Consider the following 17,263-nt stretch of genomic DNA (forward strand, 5'->3'; position numbering starts at 1 on the left):
ATGGCCACATGGATACTATCAATGACTCGCTGTATTTTAGGAAATGAGATGAAAGTGGGCAGGTATGTTGAATCTTCTGTTATTTAATAGGAAAGGAGCCACAAGTGCTGGCCCTGCTTAACGATCTATCAGTCATTGATACAGCTGCAAATAGCAAATTGGCTCATATTAAAAATGATCCCATTGCTAGCCTGGAAAGAGTCAGAACACAACAGTTGAGAGAGGTAGCCTTAACTGCCACTGGCAGTGTCATTCCGACGTTGGAGGTTGGTTGCAGATCTCCTTGCAGAAGATGTCAGTGTTGTGTAATTACCTCCATATTGACCTGGTGCCTCAGTTATTGCCAGGTGAGTGTACTGCTTATAGATACAGCTGGTAGCATAATTACAGGTGCAGACAGTCGCACTGATGCCAAGCGATCTTCCTGGCATGCCTTCTTCCATCTTGTACCACTTTAATCATGAAACGTAACCTCCATCATTAATTTCATATTCATTTGTCATAAGGCACTGGACTCTTTAGCTTACAATTCGATGTCCTGTTGCTCTGTGAGCTGGAGTGAAATTTTGTATTCTAGGAATCACTTGGCAGATCCCTTCTTTAAGGATCTTCCCGAACTCTCAAAAATGTTTCCTTTACAGGTAGTTTCCATTGATGTTGGAGACAATGATTCAGCTGATTTTTTACTAATATGAACATTTTATACATGTTCTGATCCAAATAGAAAATCAAACTTCATAAATAAAATCAACGAAAACAACAAAACATGCTTGTGTCCATTTAAGAGCTCCCTTTCACACACATCTTACCTTTAATACCCAGATTAAATGGACAAAATAACACTGGGCAGGATTCTGCTCAAAGGTCAGGAGATCCAGAGAATCCACTGGCGACCCCTTCCTTTGTATGTGGGATGAAGCTCTCATACAAATATGTAGCCCAATATAAAACCCAATTACAGAATAGCACATGAACATGGACTGGGTAAAATTGGTGGGGTGCTCAATTTTCTAGCGTGCCCGAATTCCACAAATTAATCCCACTGGTCAGAACATATACCACATTGTGATCTCATTACTTTGTACGCACGCTGTCCTTGGTGTCCTGATTTAAGATTTATTTACTAATGAGCCAAAAGTGCTATAAACTGCCCTTTCCAAATCTCTCGGCCCATGGAATTCAAACAGGGCAGTGACCAAAAAAGTACAAGTACAATCAGAATTGAATTGACAGGGCTGCTGCTTGGTCATTCCTGCCCTATACCTTCCTCCCAAAGATGTCTTTTTTCAAGGTTGAAGAGTTTGAGCTTAACCAGTTACTTCTCATAGCTCATCCACCAACACCAGAGAACTGTCGTCGTCTTCTCTGCATCCCCCCCCCACTCCCCCAGGGGATGTTTGTGGCCTTTTCCGTTGCAGCAGCCCAAGCTGTATTCAGTTCACGTGCCATAAGCCTAAGCATGACTCCGAGATTTGAACTCCATTCATTTGGCAACATTACCTATTTCCCTGTCAGCTTTGTTTATTGCTGCCTCGCACTGTTTAAACATGGTGATTCATAAGTCAACTGATATCCCCAGGTTGCTTTAAACTTCCCCATTGACAAGATCCACCGCACAATGGAGTACGTGAAAGATAGAGACGAGAGATGGGGCTAGATTTTGATGTCAAAATAACGGTGAGGTTAATGCCACTCGCCGTTATTTGTACGCAAACGGCACAGCAACTTCAGGTAAGGGACTGACGCGCGGTTAAAGGTGGAAATCCAAAACTTGCTGTCCGAGTTGTGCCACTCCGCCGTTAGCTTCGTGAAAACAGCATCTCGCTGTCTGCCTCCCCACTATCACGCATTGAATGGCGGGAAGTTGCTGTATTTGCACGGTAGATACAAACTAAACTTGTCGCAGAAAGTTAGGGCTGGTCTGAAGTGATGCAAGGAGCCTGCCTGTCTTGGAGCCATTTAAGGTCTGCGCATATTTAATTAAGCTTGAATTCAGACAAAGGGAGCTTTTTCGCTGTCAGAGATTCTTTTAACGACGTGGTAAGTGTTAATTGCTGCCAATCAACCTCTCTGGCCTTAAAGATTAACTATTACAAGTGTGGAGTCTCATTCCTTCAGGTTTTAATTGTTGTTGGAGATTTTACTTTTCCTTTCTGACTCATTTTTTTCTTTCTCTCTTAATCCAATTTTTCTTTCCCTCTCTTTCTGTACCTGATTTGACATTGAATTCACTCACTCTAATTTACACTTCCTTCTCAGTCCTTGCGCCGTTAATTTCACAATCCTCCAATCTGATTGGTTAAGGAGATACCCAGTTGCTTGCCCTGTTCACTCAGGTCCCAGATGCCCTGATTCCCTCGCTGCAACATTATCAGCTCACACTTGCCACGCAAAAAATGTTAAAACCCAAGGGCAAGTCTAACTAATGGCAGACGCTGTTAGATGACCTGCTACAGCAAAATTATGGCCCATAGAGTTTCTGCATTTGTGGGATCGAGTGAGACAATGTGGGAGTAGGCAAGTGAAGGACTGTGGGATTGTGTATAGGTGAGAGAGCATTTCTCTGAATGTGAGTGAAAGATTGTGAGACAGAATATTCAAAATGTATAAGAATTGCATTATTTTGGTTTTGAAGAGGTAGGAACTGAAGTAGACCATTCAGCCCCTCAAGCCTGTTCTATCATTTAATTGTTACTTTTAGTCAGACATGATCTACCCTTAACGAGTCCATGCTGACACTCTTTCATCAGCTCATATTTACTCGGGGCTGTGGAGAGGGCGGGGGAGGATTTCCTGACGGCAAACCCGGACGTTTCCCGGACTTCCTGATGATTTGGACGTCTTTTAAATTTTTTCAGCATGTTTCCCACCCGACAGGCATCCAGATTGACAGGCTGGCTGCCAGTTTGGACGGGAAAGCAGCCGGGAGGGGCGGATGCCATGTAAGTGGGAAATCGTGGGGGTTGGGGCCGGACCATCGGGGGGGGGTCAGAGATGGTAGGGGAGGGGGTTCAGCTGATCGTTGGGGGGGGGGGGGTCGGAGATCTTGGTGGGGGGAGGGGGGTGCGGACATGGGGGTGTCGGCCGATCGCGCGTGTGGGATCGTGGTAGGTGAGCTTGTTGGGTCTGGAGGAAACACTCCTGCTACTCCTGGCACACAAGCAGTGCGATAAAGGCACTTACCAGTTGATCCGGGCCTTCTCGCTTCATCTTACGTGGCGAGAATCAGAAGGCCCAGGAATCCCGGCCCCCAGGAATTAAAAATAAGAATACTTTTAAAATGGAGGCCCACAGCCGCCTCAAAAGGTTTTACTGACCACCCTGCCTCCTGAGAGCGGATTGGCCGCCCGCCGCCCCGCGACCCGCCTCCGTTAAAACCGGAAGGGGGCGAGTTGGCGGCAGGTTTTACATTTTTGCCTTTCCACCTGCCCCCAACCCACCCCTCCTTGGGGGTTAAAATTACCCCCTCTGTCTCTGATGATCGATTCCAGTAACTCCCCCACAACTGATGTTAAACTGATGGGTCTGTAGTTACCTGGTTTTTCCCTCTCTCCGTCCCTTCTTAAATAATGAAATGACATTTGCAATTTACCAATCCGAAAGCACAATTCCTGAATCTATAGAGCTTAGGAAAATTGTGACTAATGCAATTTCCTCACCTATTTCTTTTAATACTTTGGAGTGGAAACCATCAGGTCCTGGAGATTTGTCTATCTTAAGTCCCATTATTTTCGCCATTACCATTTTTGTAACTTATGTTAAATCCATTAAGTTCCTCCCCTTGACTTATTTTTAGGTTTCCTTGTACCGCTGGTATTTTGTCCTCTTCCTCCAGCGTGAAAATGGATAAAAAGTACTCTTTTAACAAGTCTGCCATTTCCTTGTTGTCCATTATAGTCTCGCCTTTATCGTCTTTAATGGGCCTTTGCCACTTTCTTTCTATTAATATATTGATAAAAATTTTGATAGCTTTGATATCCCTTCCAAGTTTTTTTCAGATTCCCTTTTTGCACCTCTTAGTTTCTTTGTATCCCTCTGTTGCATTTTATAGCTCTCCCAGTCTGCTGAATTTCCATTTTTCCTTGCATTTGTGTAAGCCTTTTCTTTTAGCTTGATACTGTCCCTTACCTCATTTGGTGACCTTTGTTGCTTAACTACACAAGTGGAGATTTTGCCGTTTCGGGTATGTACTGGTTTTGTATCGTACCAAATGTTTCTTTGAATACTTCTCACTGTTTGTCTGTTGGTTTACCCATTAACAGTTATTCCCTGTTTACTGTGGTCAGTTCATTTCTCATCCCTTTGAATTTTGCCTTACTTAAACTTAAAATCTTGGTTTGTGACCTACCTTTTTCCCTCTCAAACTTAATATCAAATTCAATCACATTATGGTCACTATTCCCTTAATGTCAGATTGTTATCTAATGCTGGTTTATTCATCATTGAATCCAGTATGGCCTGTTCCCTTGTCGGTTCTAAAACGTTTTGTTCAAGAATGCTGTCCCGAATACATTCTAGAAATGTGTTGCCTTTATTGTTTGAGCTGTTCTGCTTCTCCCAGTCGATGTGAAAATTAAAATGCAAGTATGTAATATTTTAATAAGTATTTAAGTTGGGCTGTAACTTCATCATTGTGTTACTGTTTATTGTCTTTACTTTGTTGTTAACATGTGGTAAACCCTTTTCATGTTGTGGTGTCTGCTGTGCTCAGAGAATGCAGTATTTTCCTTCTGCTTTGTTGAGGCTTCATGGTTTTTCTCAACGGGTGTGGCATACTGTTACAAAGTTTGAGAACCCCTGGTTTAATCTCGTGCAGCTAAATCATTCTCAGTTATAGCATATTTATTCATTGAAATTGATCAATAGCAGACCCTGCGCAAATCGCAGATTTAATGAGGTGTGACATGCTCTATTTAATCTCTGTAACTGCTCAGCTGCGAAGAAACTTTTGATTACCATTTTGAAGCTGAAAAACAGTGGAAACTGCATTGTAAAGGTGGAAGCCGAGTAAAGTGAGCATTCCATCCAAAATAGCGCTGTAAAATATTGTATTAAGAAGGTGCTGTACCTTATTTGCCTCTTTTACTTTAACCTAGCACTATGCTGATAATTTCATCGATTCATCCTCGATAGCCCTCTATTTCTCAAGAACGCAAGATAGATACAGATGAGGAATGCCACATGGAAAGGGACTTTGTTATGGAAACAACCCAGGGCACGATCTGCTGGCTGTAAAGCAGTGGGAGAAATGGGTTGCCTCGCGTTCCTTTAGGAATGGAAGAGAAGAAGCGAGAGAGAGAGAGAGAGAGAGAGACCAAACTAGCAGTGGTAGGTGAATGTTAGGAGCAAGCTTGAAACTACAAAATGAGTTAAACAAAATATGTAAGTTGGCTGATCAATGGCAGATGAAATTTAATACAGACAAGTGTAAAGTACGGCACAAAGGAAGAAAAATGGGCAAACCCTGTGAATGGTGTTAAAACAGCTAAGTATGAAGTTGAAAGATATCTACAGCTTTTAGTAGACTCAACAACAGCATGAATTTATATGTGCCTTTAATGTGGGTGAATGAGGCATGAGGCAAATGGATGCCAAGCCAAAGGAGAGATTGGGAAGGATGATGGAAATCTTGATCAATGAGGTGGGTTTTAAAGAATGTCTTTGGGGAGAGGGAGATAGAGAGGCAGTGGGGTTTAGTGAGGGAATTCCATAGATCGAGGCCTATGCAGCTAAATGATGTGCAAAAAGAAGGAGGAAATACAGAACAGGCCAGAGTCAGAGGAAGGGAGAAATCAGGCGGAGAAGGAGGGGTTATATGGCTGGAGGATGCTACAGAGATATAGGGTGGCAAAGCCATAGAGGGATTTAAAGACAATTATACTCATTTAAAATTTGATGCATTGGAGGGACTGGGATCCGATATGGGTCAATGATTATGGGGGTAACGGATGATTGGGGCGGTGCGGTATAGAATACAAGTAGCAGAGTTTTGGACAAGGAGAACATTAGTGTATTCGAGTCTGAAGGAGCCAACGGCATATATGAGTTTTTGTGCAGCAGATAGATTGAGGTAGGCAATGTCATGGAAGTGGAAGTAGGCAGTTTTTGTGATATGGGGTCAGAAACTCAGATCAACATTGAACAAGACACCAAGTGTATGAACAATCTGGTTCAGCATGAGACAGTGACTGGGACAAGGGAGTGAAGTTTATGGTGGGGACCGAAAACAGTGGGTTCAGTCTTCTCATTGTTTAGCTAGAGGAAGTTAATGCTCATCCAAGACTGAATGAAGTCTTGACAAGCAGCCTGAAAGTATAGGATCAGTGGAGGGATTGAGAGAGGAAGTTGAAAAGGTAGAGCTTGGTGTCATAGGTGTACATGCGAAAGCTGACCCCATGTCTGCAGATTATATCACTAAGGAGTAACATGAGATGAGGCTACAATGACAGAGCGGGGTGGAGAGGGTGCAGTCTCCTCTCATGGAACGTGAGTTCCCCCATTGGATGTCAACCCAGTATTCAGAGATCAAAACTCGGAAGTACAATTTCAAAATTTGCAGGGTATAGTTAATACTGAGGAGGACTGCGACAAAATACAGGCAGACATTAATAAACTTGCAGAATGGGCGTGTAATTGGCAAATGAATTCCAATATAGATAAGTGTGAGGTGGTACATTTTGGTCGAAAGAATAAGGAGGCCACATACTGCTTGGAAAATAAGATGGGATAGAGGAGCAGAGGGATCGGGGGGTACAGATACACAAATCACTAAAAGCAGTGATGCAGGTTAATAAGGCCAATTCTATCCCTCAATTCTAGAGGGATAGAATTGAAAAGCAGGGAAGTTATGTTAAACTTGTATAGAACCTTGGTTAGACCACACTTGGAGTACAGTGAACTGTTCTGGTCTCCAAATTATAAAGATGATATAGAGGCACTGGAGAAGGTGCAAAAAAGACTTACTAGGATGATACCAGAATTGAGAGGTTATACCTATCAGGAAAGATTGAACAGGCTGGATCTTTTTTCTAGAGAAGACTGAATGGTGACCTGATAGAGGTCTTTAAGATTATGAAAGGGTTTGATAGGGTAGACACAGAGAAGGTGTTTCTACTTGCGGGGGAGATCAGAACTAGGGACCATAAATGGAAGATAGTCACTAATAAATCCAATTGGGAATTCAGGAGAAACTTCTTTACCCAGAGAGTGGTTAGATTGTGGAACTCACTACTACAAGGAGTAGTTGAGACAACTAGCATAGATGCATTTAAGGGGAAGCTAGATAAACACATGAGGGAGAAAGGAATAGAAGGATATGTTGATGGGGTTAGATGAAGAAGCATGGGAGGAGGCTCGTGTGGAGTATAAACACCAGCATGTACCTGTTGGGCCGAATGGCCTATTTCTGTGCTGTATATTGAATGTAAAATTCTATGTTTCACAACTCATGGTGTGTCTCTTCCTCGCCACAAATTGCTGGATTTTTTTAAGCATTAATAATGGCGTGCACCACGAACTCGCCTTTATTTTCCCAGCAATTTCTGGGCCATTGTTCTTGCTTTGTTTAGGTGATGTGAGAACCGCTCTGTTTATATTGCAGGGCAGTTTCCACACCAGCTGGAACAACAGAAAACGCTGCACATGCAGAATCGTTTTGTTTCTGACTACTGTAACTTCCCCAGTGGCTGAGAAAGATACCTACAGGACGGTAAACGCAAAACCACTTCAACTGGCCAGTACAGGCAGCCTGAACTGCGCAGCCAGAGGAACCCATGTAAACCACCTCTTCTTATGAATCTGGGACTAAGGTTGCCAACCCTCCAGGATTGTCCTCGAGTCTCTAGGAATTGAAGATTAATCTCCTGAACACTGTTGCGAGCAACCCTGGAGGAAAATCATAGAAAAAAAAAATAATGGCCCAGATTTTGCTATTGCAGGCATCTGTCGTTAGTCATACTTGTCCTTGTATGTTTAGGTTTTTAAGTTTTTTGCGTGGCAAGTTGCTGGAAGTGTGAGCTGATAACGTCGCAGTGAGGGAAACGGCATCAGGGACCTGAGTGAACAGGGCAAACAACAGGGTATCTCCTTAATCAATCAGATTGAAGGATTGTGAAATTAGAGTGGATGAATCAATGGTCAAATCAAGAACAGAAAAAGAAATAAAGAGAGGGAAAGAAAGATTGGATTAAGAGAGAGAGAAAAAAGAAACAGAAAGGAAAAATTTATAAAAAATTTAAAATTTTGCATTTTTTAAATCTCCAACAATAATTAAAACCTGAAGGAATGAGACTCCACACTTGTAATGGTTACTTTCCAGTGCCAGAGAGGTTGACTGGCAGTAATTAACACTTATCACGTTGTTAAAAGGGTACTCAGACTGGAATGGACAAGCCCTAACTTTCTGTGGCGAGTTTAGTTCATATCGACCACACAAATACAGCAACTTCACACCGTTCAATGAATTTCAGTGGTGAGGCAGACAGCGAGATGCCGTTTTCGTGAAGCTAACAGTGGAGTGGCGCAACTTCTGTGGTAGAGAATTCCACAGGTTCACCACCCTCTGATTGAAGAAATTTCTCCTCATCTCGGTTCTAAATGGCATACCCCGTATCCTGAGACTGTGACCCCTGGTTATGAATTCCCCAGCCATCGGGAACGTCCTACCTGCATCTAAGTCTGTCTAGTCCTGTTAGAATTTTATATGTTTCGATGAGATCACCTCTCATTCTTCTAAACTCTAGTGAATACAGGCCTAGTCGACCCAATCTCTCCTCATACGTCAGTCCTGCCATCCCAGGAATCAGTCTGGTAAACCTTTGTTGCACTCCCTCTATGGCAAGAACATCCTTCCTCAGATAAGGAGACCAAAACTGCACACAATACTCCAGATGTGGTCTCACCAAGGCCCTGTACAACTGCAGTAAGACATCCCTGCTCCTGTACTCAAATCCTCTTGCAATGAACGCCAACATACCATTCGCCTTCCTAACTGCTTGCTGCACCTGAATACTCGCTTTCAGCGACTGGTGTACAAGGACACCCAGGTCTCGTTGCACCTCCCCTTTTCCCAATCTATCACCATTCAGATAATAATCTGCCTTTCTGTTTTTACAACCAAAGTGGATAACCTCACATTTATCCACGTTATACTGCATCTGCCATGTTCTTGCCCACTCACCCAACTTGTCTAAATCACATTGGAGCCTCTTTGCATCCTCCTCACAGCTCACATTCCACCCCAGCTTTGTGTCGTCTGCAAACTTGGAAATGTTACATTCAGTTCCCTCATCCAAATTATTGATATATATTGTGAATAGCTGGGGCCCAAGCACTGATCCCTGCGGTACCCCACTAGTCACTGCCTGCCAACCGGAAAAAGACTCGTTTATTCCTACTCTCTGTTTCCTGTCTGTCAACTAATTCTCAATCCATGCCAGTATATTCCCCCCAATCCCATGTGCTCTAATTTTGCACACTAACCTCTTAGTGGGACCTTATCAAAAGCCTTCTGAAAATCCAAGTACATCACACTCACTGGTTCTCCCCTATCTATTCTACTAGTTACATCCTCAAAAAAACTCCAGTAGATTTGTTAAGCATGATTTCCCTTTCATAAACCCATGCTGACTTTGTCCAATCACGTTAATGCCTTCCAAATGTTCTGTTATCACATCCTTTATAATAGACTCTAGCATTTTCCCCACTACTGATGTTAGGCTAACTGGTCTGTAATTCCCTGTTTTTTCTCTCCCTCCTTTTTTAAATAGTAAGGTTACATTTGCCACCCTCCAATCTGTAGGAACTGTTCCAGAGTCTTTCGAATTTTAGAAGATGATCACCAATGCATCCACTATTTCCAGGGCCACTTCCTTTAGTACTCTGAATAGAATAGGGCAGGCTGCATTCCATTCAGGCAGTAAATACAAAAATCTAACTCATTTACGACTGTTGAATCCTAAATGCTTCCCTACTTCTATCGTTTGCATTATATCTGGATCATTACCAAAGATTAGATCAAGAATAGTTGCTGACTGTACTACAAACTGAGTAAGGAAGTGACCCTGTACCATCTCTAGAAACATGCAATGCTCTTCAGTTTTGCTTCTGCTTTTTTCCCAGTCGATATCAAGGTAATTGAAGTCCCCAATGATTAACATTTTGGATGTTTTCAGACCTCCCTGAGCTGCAAAATATGTTTCCGTGGCTACCCTCTCCTGTCCAGGAAGTGTACAGCAACTATCAATTACCTTCTTTAACAGCAACTAATAATTACCTTCTTTCCTTTACTATTCTTGATGTCAGTCTACATCATCTCTGCCGCAGCAGCCAAGACACATTGGGCCAGAATTTGCTGTCAAAGTAACGCTGAATCTAATGGCGCTTGCCGTTATTTATGCACAATTGCTACAGCAACTTCAGGCGAGGAGCAGATGCGCGGTTAAACGCGGAAATCCAATAGTTGTCTGCCCAAGATGCGCCACTCCACTGTTAGCTTCCGCCATCAGCCTGCGAAATGGCATTTCGCAGGCTGATTCACCATTGACATGCATTGAATGGCATGCAGTTGCTGTACTTGCGCGATAGATACGAACTAAACTCCCCACAGAAATTTAAGTCTTGACCATTTCAGTCTAAGTATCCTTTTAACGAAGTGATAATTGTTAATTACTGCCAGTCAACCTCTCTGGCACTGAAAATTAACTATTGCAAGTGTGAAGTCTCATTCCTTCAGGTTTTAATTGTTGGAGATTTTTAAAATGTAAATTTTTTTTAAAATGTTTTATTTTTCTTTCCTGTCTCTTTTTATCTCTCCCTCTTAATCCAGTCTTTCTTTCCCTCTTTATTTCTCTTTCTGTACCTGATTTGACATTGAATTCACCCACTCTAATTTACACTTCCTTCTCAGTCCTTGCGTTGTTAATTTCACAATCCTTCAATCTGATTGGTTAAGGAGATACCCAGTTGCTTGCCCTGTTCACTCAGGACCCAGATGCCCTGTTTCCCTCCCGTTACCAGCTTGCACTTTCAGCAATTTGCCAAGCAAAAACTGTAAAAACCTAAACGTGCAAGGGCAAGTCTAACTAAGGACAAATACCGTTAGATGCCCCGCCTCAGCAAGTCATGACCCATCATTTTTTTCTTTATAGGTGTAGTGTCATATCTTAACCATATTTGCCACTCCTTTGGCTGCTTTGCTACCCCTACTGTAGGCTCTATAGCCTGGTGTTTTCAGCTCCCAGTCAATATCCACTTTAACCAGGTCTCTGTTATTTCTATTATATCACACTTTTACTTCAATGTTTTGTTTCCAAAGCCACAGTTGCTCCTGCGAATAATATTAATTACGCTTACCAAAGACTGGTAATAACCCAGAAAGCACATCCTTTTCCTTCAGTTACAAAACAGTCTTCTTTTGAGCAACTGTGACCTTACAAACTGGTATTAGTCAGCAGTTTGAACAAAATGTACACTCTGATTCTACTGTATGCAACAACATATCAGAATACAAGTTGATCTCCTTCGGCATTGCACATGGTAAGTTGGAGAGTATGGTCACTCTCTTACTTGTCTCTGATGTCTTTCTGTTGCTGTTTCTCTCTGTCTCTCCTCTTCTCTTTCTGTCAGTCTCTCTTCTCTTTGCTCTCTCCTTGTAACTATTATTTTTGTTACTCTTTGTCCTCTTCAGCTTCTGTCACTGTCTTTTCTTCTTCCCTTTTTTGTGGGAGGTGGTGGGCGTCGTGAGGCACGGAAAGGAGCCTCCAACAGCTATGGACTTCCAATTGGGATGGTGGTTTATGGAAAATGCCCTCAACGCCTCCTTCCCCGAATCACTCATGCTCCCCCCCCACTCTCTTGCTCGATTGCATCCCCATCCCTCACCTTCCCACTCCCCATTCTGCTTCCTACCAGCCTGTTATTCCCATCACTACGAAAAACACTCAGTATATATTTTACTTAAAAGAATCTTTTGAAATTTGTCCTCTTGTTTTTCAAAATTATTTGAAGAAAAGCAGCTTGGGATGAAAGTGCTTGAAGCTTTAAAGAATCCCATCAGCATTGTGGGAAATTAGGTCTACTGTACATGCTCAAACTGCACAATGCAAATTCAGCTCACTAATTCTCAGGTCTGGACAAAAATATCAAGTCCAAACCCAGAGAGGCTGAAAAGTAAAAATTTGAATGAATTTTTATACTTTAGTAAGATTTTTCACGTAAAAACTTGAATGAAAGCACTAAAAGACATAAAAGATAATTCAGTGGATAAATGTTGTGAAATATGTAATTTTTTTGAATATTTTACTTTATTTGGACCCTTTTTTTGGATAATAGAAATTTCAATTGTTGAGAAAAAAAACGACAACTGGAAACAATTTCAGAAAGCATTTTGAGAGATGGGAATCTGGTGGCCAGATTGTACGGTCGCAGGATGATATATTCTAACTATAAAGTAGCTGATATTGTGGCCTAGAAATTTGGTGTTTGTCGGGTGCTAACTGGCCTACTAAGCTGCCAATATGACAGGCAGGAAGTGCGCCACCCACCATATTGGAGACGGTAGACACGCTGGCGCCAGGAGCGCACGTCAGGAACATTTCAAGGCCAGGATAATTTATTCAAATTAGCACCCTGAGCATCTTGCAGGACCTGTTTATGATTTTAGAATGCTCCAGTGCTTCCCTCGCCATGCGCTGACCTCGTACAGCACAACGGGGGCACCAACCGACAGGAAGGGCCCCATACTTACCTGAAGGTGGAGCTGGGAGACGCAGGAGTGCTCCTGCCAACCTCACGTTAAAAGAACGCGGGGCACTCCCCTCGCGATCATCGCCCCCAGCCACCGATCGCTCCCCCTACCTCCCCCCGGCCCCTGCTTCTCCCACCCCACCCCCACCCCCCGGCCGATCCTGCTTCCAATCCTGCCCCCCTCCCACCCCGGCCCGAGGCCTGATCGGCCACCGTTCCTCACTTACCTGCGATGCTAGCGGCAGCCTGACCTTCACGATCTTGAATCACACTTCGCCTGCAGCTCGCCGGCTCCATGGAAATGCGGCTCGAGGCCCAATATGAGGGGAGCCTCGGGCCTCACCGTTCAGGTGCGAGGATTGTACCAAATATGGACGTGCCTGAATTTCTGGGCCTCTGTGTTACACAGTTTGACACCTTTAACAGTGACAATATTTGTCACAGTGCCACCTCCAGGACTAACAGGCAGTGTAGGTACTTAAAACGAGTTTTCAATGAAACGCTTGCGCCACGTTCTGAATTTAATATATAATGAGTCAATCACCATGACATTGCACGTGGGCAAGTAGTGCTAGTAGGTGAAGAAAAATATTCCATAAGAAAAGCTGACTAATGCACACTGAGAAATTAGACTGCACAATCCAGATGACACCAAGATTGGTGGCATTGTGGACAGTGAAGAAGGTTATCTAGGATTGCAACGGGATCTTGATAAATTGGGCCAGTGGGCCGATGAATGGCAGATGGAGTTTAATTTAGATAAATGTGAGGTGATGCATTTTGGTGGATCGAATCGGGCCAGGACCTACTCCGTTAATGGTAGGGCTTTGGGGAGAGTTATAGAACAAAGAGATCTAGGAGTACAGGTTCATAGCTCCTTGAAAGTGGAGTCACAGGTGGATAGGGTGGTGAAGAAGGCATTCAGCATGCTTGGTTTCATTGGTCAGAACATTGAATACAGGAGTTGGGATGTCTTGTTGAAGTTGTACAAGACATTAGTAAGGCCACACTTGGAATACTGTGTACAGTTCTGGTCACCCTATTATAGAAAGGATATTATTAAACTAGAAAGAGTGCAGAAAAGATTTACTTGGATGCTACCGGGACTTGATGGTTTGACTTATAGGGAGAGGTTAGGTAGACTGAGACTTTTTTCCCTGGAGAGTAGGAGGTTAAGGGTGATCTTTTCGAAGTCTATAAAATAATGAGGGGCATAGATAAGGTAGACAGTCAAAATCTTTTCCCAAAGGTAGGGGAGTCTATAACGAGGGGCATAGATTTAAGGTGAGAGGGGAGAGATACAAAAGGGTCCAGAGGGGCAATTTTTTCACTCAAAGGGTGGTGAGTGTCTGGAACGAGCTGCCAGAGGCAGTAGTAGAGGCGGGTACAATTTTGTCTTTTAAAAAGCATTTGGACAGTTACATGGGTAAGATGGGTATAGAGAGATATGGGCCAAGTGCAGGCAATTGGGACTAGCTTAGTGGTATAAACTGGGCGACATGGACATGTTGGGCCGAAGGGCCTGTTTCCATGTTGTAAACTTCTATGATTCTATGATTCTAATCCAATTTCAGCCCACAGAGTCTCTGATCTGAACAAAAATATCAAGTCTGAGCCGATGCTTTCCAGAGAGGCTAAAGCCTTCAAATAAAAATTTTAATAAAACTATTAAAAGACACAAAAGAAAATTCAGTGAATACATTTTGGGAATTTTATTATTTTTGAATGTTCTTGTTTTGTTTAGACCCTTATTTTGGACATTAGAAATTTCAGTTACTGAAGAGAAAAAAATGGCAGATGATAACATTTTTTTTTAGAAAGCATTTGAGTGATTTATGGGACTCTGGCCAGATTGTGTGATCTCAGGGTGATTTGCCCTAACTATAAAATAGCAGCTGTTGTGTGTGACACCTTTAAAATTGAAAATGCCTATCACAGAACCTACATACAAAAGTGACAGGCGCTACAGGCACTTAAAATGGGTTTTCAATTAAACTGCTTGCCCCACATATTGAATGTACTATATATTAGATATTTTAAAAAGTACGTCTAGCATGCACAGACTTCACACCCATTGTTACATGTGGAAAACAATCTTAAAATGTGGGTTTTTGTGCGATGCAGTCAGAAATTGACCAGCACATTCTAATCTGCAAAGTTCCCTGACCATAGAATAATTAAACTCTGGTTGACATGTGTCCTGGCCTGAGCAATCACACTTAAATAAAAAGGGGAAGAAACCCAATCTGAGCTGTTATCTCCTGAGCGTTGAGTTCATGAATGAGGAGCAATTCCATTTTAAATGGACACATGCCTGCCCTTCAGCAGCGGAATAGTGCATTATGCATTGCATGGTGTAATTGTCCTGTCCTTATGAAACAACATGTCATCTGACTTACAGTGCTGTAGAATTTCCGGCTTTTTTCCAATTTTAACAAGTTATTAAAAATTATATTGCGGACTTACAAAATAGTTCTCACGCTCAGAAATTGCCACCTCCTTCATCAAGAAGTTTGAAGTATTTGCCAATCAATCATGAATTTAGATTCAATATTTTTTTTTGTTGATGTTTTGTGGCGTCTTTGTCCTGTTTATTGCAGTCCACACTCCTCTCCCATCTCTTTTATGCCACTCACGGCAATCCTATAACTCTTAAATACCTTTAAAAAATTATGATCCAAGCCTTTCGTGGTTGGAAGAACAGTTTTTTTGGCCAAAAAAGCAGGTTTATGCCTAATAAGCTGTTTGACAAGAATAAGCAATGCAACCTTTGAAGAACACGGTTGTCATTTAGCTCCAGCTGCATTCACGCTCATTAGTAGAGGTGAAGTAAATCATTTCCATTCGCTGAGTGTAGATTCCAATATTATGTGGTGCCTCAACTTACTACCAAGATGTTGACTTCAGAATATGCAGTTTATACCGCTGAGCACTAATTGTATGCACATAACGTTCTGAAGTGCCTTGATGCCCAATGGTCTGAAAAAAGCCCTGTGGACATTTAACCTCATATATATCTACCAGAGCACCTGTGACATTGCTCACGGTGAGTTGGAGGATTCCCAGTTTTGCCGTTCCTGTGGCTATGTAAACAGAATTCCCTGGCAAATTTCACAGCAAATCGAACGGTAAGTTTTAAGAGTGTCTATATTGTCAGCCAATGAGTTCCACTGAGTCAGAAACCACAGCAAACCGTGTATTTTACAGCAAACAAAGTCTATTTACTCTGCAGTCTGATTAAACAGCGCACAACAGCAAACCATCTACAGTGTATTTAAAAAGAGTTTCCACGAGCTTCAACAACTGAACTCATGACCAAAACTGCAGCAAAGTCTCCCGATAAGAGCTGGGTGATTTCTCCAGCAAAATGCCGTGCGTGGCTGATGGTTACATACAAATTATGTGCGTAAAATCAATCCCAGCAGTGCGGTCTCCAGCCGCGATTGACAGAGGAACTACTCAATCATCTCCATTCTAGCCGGGAATAGTGGTGTCACTATATGCAGCCAAGTTTTTTTTAAAGAAAACTAAAAGCCTCTTTAAAATGACTGATGTTAAAAAAGAGGCTCTTAATTTTCAAAGACAGGTAAAGAGATAATAGGCTCAATTTTAACTGTGAAAAATGGGTGTTTTGGGGGCTGGGGGGCATTGAAAATTGCCACCATTTCAGACCCGCCCCCAACTCACCTCTAACCCGCTCATTTCCGGTTTTCACCGGGGCAGGAAGAGGGGCTCCATTTTTCTGGACTTCCCGATTTCAACCCCGGGGGGCCGGGATTCCCGGGCCTTCTGTTTTATGCCTCGTGAAAGAAGGCGAGAAGGCTTGAGACTAACAAGTAGGTGCCTAGAAAGGTACAGCTTGTGGGCCCGAAGGAGCAGGAGTGCTTCCCGCAGGCCCAACAAGCCTACCTGCACCGACCCCCCAATGTCGCGTACACCCGACTCCCGATCGCGGACCCCTTCTCCCCCCCTCAACCCGGATCCCCCGCCCCTAACCCTGATCCTCCCACCCCGATCCTCCCCCTCAACGATCGCAGACCCTCGCGATGACCCCCAATTCTGACACCCCCCCCCCCCCCCGTGACTGACCCCTCCCCCTATGACTCACGACCCCCATGCCAATCTATGCCTGCCCATGCCAACCTACGTCCACTCATACCAACCTATGCCCCGTGCCCACCTGTGCCCCCCCCCCCAATCCATACAAACAAAGACTTACCTGCAGACTTACCTGAACATGTCCTCTCCCTGGCTGGTCTCCCATCCAACTGAGACCAGCCTGTCAATCAGACCGTCAGTCGGACGGGAAACTGACAAAAAAAATAAAAGACGACCTTACGTCAAAATCGTTTGACCCCCACCGCCTCCTTCCCAGCTCGGTTTTAAAATCAAGCCCAATATTTCTATATATTTGTATAGTACAATCACTTTAAGCATATGGTCCCCCTGTGACGGATTTCATAGCTCCATCTGCAGTGACATATAAAGTAAGTTTAAAAAAAAACAGACAGGAGACAAG

General features: G+C 43.1%; 1 protein-coding gene across 1 annotated transcript in view; it reads left to right on the top strand.

The window, feature by feature from the left end:
* gmds (GDP-mannose 4,6-dehydratase) overlaps nt 1-17,263 on the top strand; it is a 726,937-nt gene that overhangs the window by 631,021 nt on the left and 78,653 nt on the right. The window lies entirely within an intron of this gene.

This window comes from Heptranchias perlo, chromosome 2 (assembly GCF_035084215.1).
Source record: "Heptranchias perlo isolate sHepPer1 chromosome 2, sHepPer1.hap1, whole genome shotgun sequence".
NCBI lineage: Eukaryota > Metazoa > Chordata > Chondrichthyes > Hexanchiformes > Hexanchidae > Heptranchias > Heptranchias perlo.